This window comes from Geotrypetes seraphini, chromosome 12 (genome assembly GCF_902459505.1).
Source record: "Geotrypetes seraphini chromosome 12, aGeoSer1.1, whole genome shotgun sequence".
Classification (NCBI taxonomy): domain Eukaryota; kingdom Metazoa; phylum Chordata; class Amphibia; order Gymnophiona; family Dermophiidae; genus Geotrypetes; species Geotrypetes seraphini.
The window spans coordinates 7,460,223-7,466,371 of NC_047095.1; positions in this window are offsets into that span (position 1 = coordinate 7,460,223).

A 6,149-nucleotide genomic window follows, 5' to 3' on the forward strand; every position below is an offset into this window, starting at 1 on the left:
TAGCAAGTGACATCAGAGGAAGAGCTGATGCTGGCCTGACAGCAGCTTGGGGTTTACTGCTTACACCAGGAGGGTGCAGGGAAGGAGCTTGTGGAGATGGGGGGAGGAGGAGAAGAGGATGGGGGAGGAGCACGACCACTAAGGGCATCTCTCACGATTGCTACGCCATTGCTTCCACCAGCTAACAAGGAGAACGTTTCCTCATGGCCCCATACACAGCCAGCTAGATCTCACTTAGGGCCCCATTTACAAAGCTGTGGTAGCAATTCTCTTACAGCAAATGCACCAAAGCCCCACATTTGCCTCAGGGGACTTTCTACCACGCCTTTCTGAAAGGGGCCCTTAAATAGGTAGCAGAGGCAGGAGTGTTTCAAGCTAGAATCACGCACTGTGCATCAGCCACGTCTCCTTGCACTTCACTGCACTGTCCTCAGAATGGCCCCAAACAGAGGAAACTCTTGAAAAAAAATCTTGTTAGGCTTATGGCTGACATCCTGCCCCCTTGAACATTGTCCAGTAAAAATAATACAACTGGCAAGTAGGGGTATCATTGAAGGGTGAACTTAAATTAGCTCATCTCTTGTGGAATTGCAGATGCCAACACCTTTAAAAACAGCTATGATGCGTTCTCTACTAAATAAAAAACAAACCTTGATTAGGACAAGCTGGAGAACTACCAGCCAGTATCCAAAATCTCGTTTCTGGGAAAACTTAATAGAACAGACTGTCTACATTGAACTCGATGGTTTTCTGCAAGAAAGAAACTAGTTAGAACAACTTCAGACCCACATATTGAACAGAAATAGTTCTTGCATCCCTGTTTGATGATCCCCATAGAAACCGCAATAGGGGATCTGCCTTGATCCTAATACTGCGGGATTTCTCAGCAGCCTTTGACATTGTGGACCATAAACATGCTCATACAGCTTGCAAAAAAACATGTATTAATGGCACAGTATTTGTTTGGTTTAAATCCTCTCAGACAACAATCAGCTGTGTTTAGCAATATCACATCATCATTTTGGGCACTGTACTGTGGCTACTATAGGGATCCATACTGATCCATTTTATTTAGTATCTGTCTCAAGCCTCTATCTGAGCTGTTTCAGTTAATGAACATAAAATTCTAATCTGCATCTATGCTGATGATGTACATCTACCCAGGCCTACTGAACCAGATCAATGCATAGCTTTGAATAAATTGACACCTCAGGAATGGGCAAAAACTTACATTTCCCTCTCAGTGGTAAAAACAGAACCTTCAAGAGATTTAGTCATTCTTTTGCTTTTAAATTAACCGAATTCTGGAATGCTTCACCACTTACATTAAGAAGTTTAGGTTCTTTTGCTTTATTCCGGAAAGCTCTGAAAACCTTTTTGTTTGCTAAACATTTTGGAAACTAACTATTCTAGTTCACTTTCCTTGTCAAGTTTATGTATTATGTAATACATTACTGTTAACTGAGTCGAGCTCCCGTACGAGGAGCGGTTAGGGAAATTGCAGCTCTACTCACTCGAGGAACGTCGAGAGAGGGGAGATATGATCGAGACATTCAAGTATCTCACGGGCCGCATCGAGGTGGAAGAAGACATCTTCTTCTTCAAGGGTCCCGCGGCAACAAGGGGGCATCCGTGGAAAATCAGGGGCGGGAAACTGCACAGTGACACTAGGAAGTTCTTCTTCACTGAAAGGGTGGTTGATCGCTGGAATAGTCTTCCACTTCAGGTTATTGAGGTCAGAAGTGTGTCAGATTTTAAGGCCAGATGGGATAGACTTGTGGGATCTATCCGCAAAGATAGATAGGGAGGGTCACTGAGTGGGCAGACTTGATGGGCCGTGGCCCTTATCTGCCGTCTATTTCTATTTCTATGTTTCTTATGTTCTTATACGAGAGGCATAGAGGGATATGGGTGACTAAAACTACATCAGGTATATACCTGACTGGGCCTCCGCGTGTGCGGATCGCCGGACTCGATGGACCATGGGTCTGATCCGGAGATGGCAGTTCTTATGTTCTTATGTTCTTATATGTTTCTATGAGCTCCTTTTGGTTGATGACCCGGTCTTTAAAACTAAGTTTTAGTTTGGTTTAGTTTAAGTGAAACAGAGATTGTATAGATTTCAAATGCAAGTGGACAGGTACCTGAACCAAAATCCCTTTTGGGAACTAGGAACATCCCTAAAATCATAGGTCAAGAATCTTGGGTTACTGTTGGGTCTCCTCACTTACTTAGATCCTGCAGACTCACTCAACCTTTAAAATCTATTTCTACCACCTGTGGCACCACAGGTGAAATGCATCACCGTATGTTGAAAAGGCAAGTGAACCATGCCATGATAATGTCACAGCGAGGCTGCTGTAGTGCTGTGTACATTGATATGTCCATAAAGAGTTTACATCAGCTCAAACTAATGCAGAATGCTGCAGAACAACTTATAAAGGGTAGCAAGCAGTATAACCATATTGCGCCCTTCCTGCAAAAAAACTGCATTGACTACCAGTAGTCTACAGGGCAAATTTTAAAACTGTCTCTGATCTTCATGACATTGAGATGAATTAGGCCAGAGTACCTAAAAAAAATACAAATTAATCCCCAGTATACCTTTGAGGCATCTAAGGTCCTCTCAAGGAGCATCCATAATGGTACCCTTCCCAAAGGAAATCACACAATGACACCCACCAGCACCTCTTCTCAGGAACAGCCCCATACTCTAGAATATACACCTAAATGGGCTACACCTAACTCCAGACTATTTCTACCTCAGAAAGCAGGTGATTAACCTATCAATCACCCTTTATCAGAACTAGCATTCTACACATCTCTGATTGAGACCAGTTGCACATATTTTATTACCTCCAGCCTAACCTCTTAGCAAACATGATTTAATGGGACAAAGTCCCTCACCAATTTGCTGGACTTTTTTGCAGGTACAAATAAACATGTAAAGGTAAGCCAGTGGACTATAGTATATCTATACATTCAGATAAGCTGATCCTCAAGGCAATGTACTCAGCCAGAGATAACCATAATGTTTTGTACACTTTAAGCTTAGGGTGAGTTCCCAAGATACCTAATTTCTCATGGCAAATGCAAATTAGGCTTGTCACTCACAGCTTTGTGCAGAGAAGACGTACCTTTAGTTTCTCTAAGCTGTTCTGTAGCAGTAAGTTCTTTTTCATACAGTTTCTTCATAATGTGATCAATGCTTTGCCACTGAGCTCTTTCTAATGGGTATGAGAACTCTGTGGAACAGCCATCACACCTTGGACAAGACATAACTTAATGTGATCTTTCAGTGCTGTCCTCCATTCTCAGCTGTTAGTCAGAGTAGAAAACAAAACCATGAAAATCTTAATTTCAAAAACAAAGGCCTGGATGCACTAAAGATACTGACTGGATCGCTGTTGGCCGATTCTCCAAGAGCAATTGATGCGCTATCAAGATTGCATGCAAATGATTTGCATGGAGGTGCAAATCATTTGCATACAACCCCTGCAGATCAGTCGCTTAGTGAGAGATTAACACATGCGCAGAGACCTAACAGCAGTGACAGGAGAAGCAGCCTCCTGTCACTGCTGTTAGGGCTTCTTTTTTTTTTAATGGCACAGATGTTGTGCATGTGTTACATACATACAAACTGCCCCATTAAAAGAAAAAAGCACTCCCGCCCCGCGCTGATGGCCCTCCCCAACAACCCCCTCACGGTAGCAAAAATGGCAAGAGGGATGCCTACTTCCTGCCTGACCGAATACCCCCGTGCCATGCCCCCACCCAGTCCTAGCCCCCCCCCCCCCCGTGCTACCGATTCCCCCAAACCAATCCCCCCACCCTTCCCCCAAAATAAGCAGGGGGATGCCCACTCCCTCCTGCCATGCAGAACGCCCCTGGTATAGATGGAGCTCATTCAAAAGTAAAGGTTCTAGACTTTAAAAAAAACAAACTTTGTTCAGATGCGGGATTATGTCAAAGATTTGTCTGGATGGGAACATCTGGAAGAAGTAGAAATGCAATGGGCAAAACTGAAAGGAATTATTGTAAGGGCAACAGATCTTTTTGTGAAGCAAAAGTAAGAGGACAAGAGTGCCACTTTGGTTCTCGAAAGTAGTAACTGAGAAGGTAAGGAATAAGAGGTTAGCATTCATAAACTACAAAAGATCGCAGAATGAGGAAACAGGCAAAAATATCTGGAAAGTTAAGAGAGGCTGGTTTGAGTAGTCAGGAAAACAAAGATACAAATGGAAGAAAAAATAGCTGATATGGTAAAATGGGGAGATATATCAGTGATAGGAAGAAATGGGTTGATAGGTAAAATGGGGACATATATCAGTGATAGGAAGAAGTGCAAAAGAGGCATTGTGAGACTTGAAAGTGAAAGGGAGAAAGCTGATAAAGATAAGGCTAAATTGCTTAACAAATATTTCTGTTCTGTGTTTATGGCTGAAGCACCGGGAGCAGGACTGCAGAAGACAAATACGAATAGGAATGGAGTACTGGTAGACCTTAATCAATTTTCAGAGGATTGTGTTTGTGAGGAGCTAGCTAAATTAAAGGTAGACAAAGCGATGGGGCCAGCTAGTGTACATCCGAGGGTGCTGAAGGAATGTAGGGAAGTTCTGGTGGCTCTGCTAACTGACCTTTTCAATGCTTTAGAGTCAGCAGTGGTACCGGAGGACTGGAGAAAGGCAAATATGGTCCCTCTAAACAAAAGTGGAAGTATGGAAGAAGCAAGGAATTACAGGCCGGTAGGTCTGACTTCTGTAGTAAATCCGATCACGTCTCCCCACTACTTACCAATCTTCACTGGCTCCCAGTACTTTCCAGAATTCATTTCAAATGTTCCTGCCTAGCCTTCAAGATCATTCACGGCATCCTTCCACCACTTAATCCCTCTATCCTTCCTCGCCCAGACGCCTGCCACCACCAGATCAGCCCACAGACATAAACTATCCTTCCCCTCTCTACACGGCATCCTCCATGCAGGTAAACTGGGAAAATCCCTCCTCTCCAAAATCACGGGCCTTTGAAACAATCTCACTGTCCCGCTGCGGAACCTGGGTTCCCTCCAACTATTCCGAAAACAACTGAAAACCTGGCTTTTCCCTAGCATATAACTTTCTCTCCTTCTGTCTACATCCCCTCTTTTTATATGCTTTGTAAACCCTTCTCCCCTCTCTTCTTTTTAAGCTTTGTAAACCGTGTCGAGCTCCACTTCCGTGGAGATGATGCAGTATATAAACTTAAGGCTTAGTTTAGTTTAGTTTAGAGATGCTTTTAAAATAGAAAGTGGTGAAGTTTCTGGAATCTGGTTGATTACAGGACTGAAGGCAACATGGATTCACTAGAGGTAGAACTTGTCAGAGAAATCTGATCAATTTCTTTGACCAGAGAATTGGATAGGAGTGCGCTAAATGTGGTGTATTTAGATTTTAGCATAGCCTTTGACAGTGTTCCACACAGACGTCTAATAAATAAACTGAGTGCCCTCGGGGTGGGTCCCAAAGTGATGAGCTGGGTCAGGAACTGGTTGAGTTGAAGACAACAGGGTAGTGGTCAATAGAGATTGCTCTGAGGAAAGGGATGTTACCAGTGGTGTGCCTCAAGGTTCTTTTCTTGGGCCTGTCCTTTTTAACATTTTTATAAACAATATTGCTGAAGGGCTGTCAGGTAAGATTTGCCTCTTTGCAGATGATACCAAAATCTGTAATAGGTTAGACATCCTGGATGGTGTGAATAATATGAAGAAAGACCTAGCGAAGCTTGAAGAATGGTCTGAAATTTGGCAGCTAAAATTTAATGCTAAGAAATATAAGGTCATGCATTTGGGCTGCAAAAGCCTGAAGGAACTTATTTACATGACAGAAGAGCGGGACTTGGGAGTGATTGTATATGATGATCTTAAGGTGGCAAAACAGTTTGAAAAGGTGACAGCTAAAGCTAGAAGGATGCTAGGGTGCATAGGAAGAGGTATGGCCAGTAGGAAAAAGGAGGTATTGATGCCCCTGTATAAGACTCTGGTGAGACCTCATTTAGAATATTGTATACAATTCTGGAGACTGCATCTTCAAAAGGATGGAGTCAGTCCAGAGGAAGGCTACTAAAATGGTGCGTAGTCTTTATCATAAAGCGTTTGGGGACAGACTGAAACA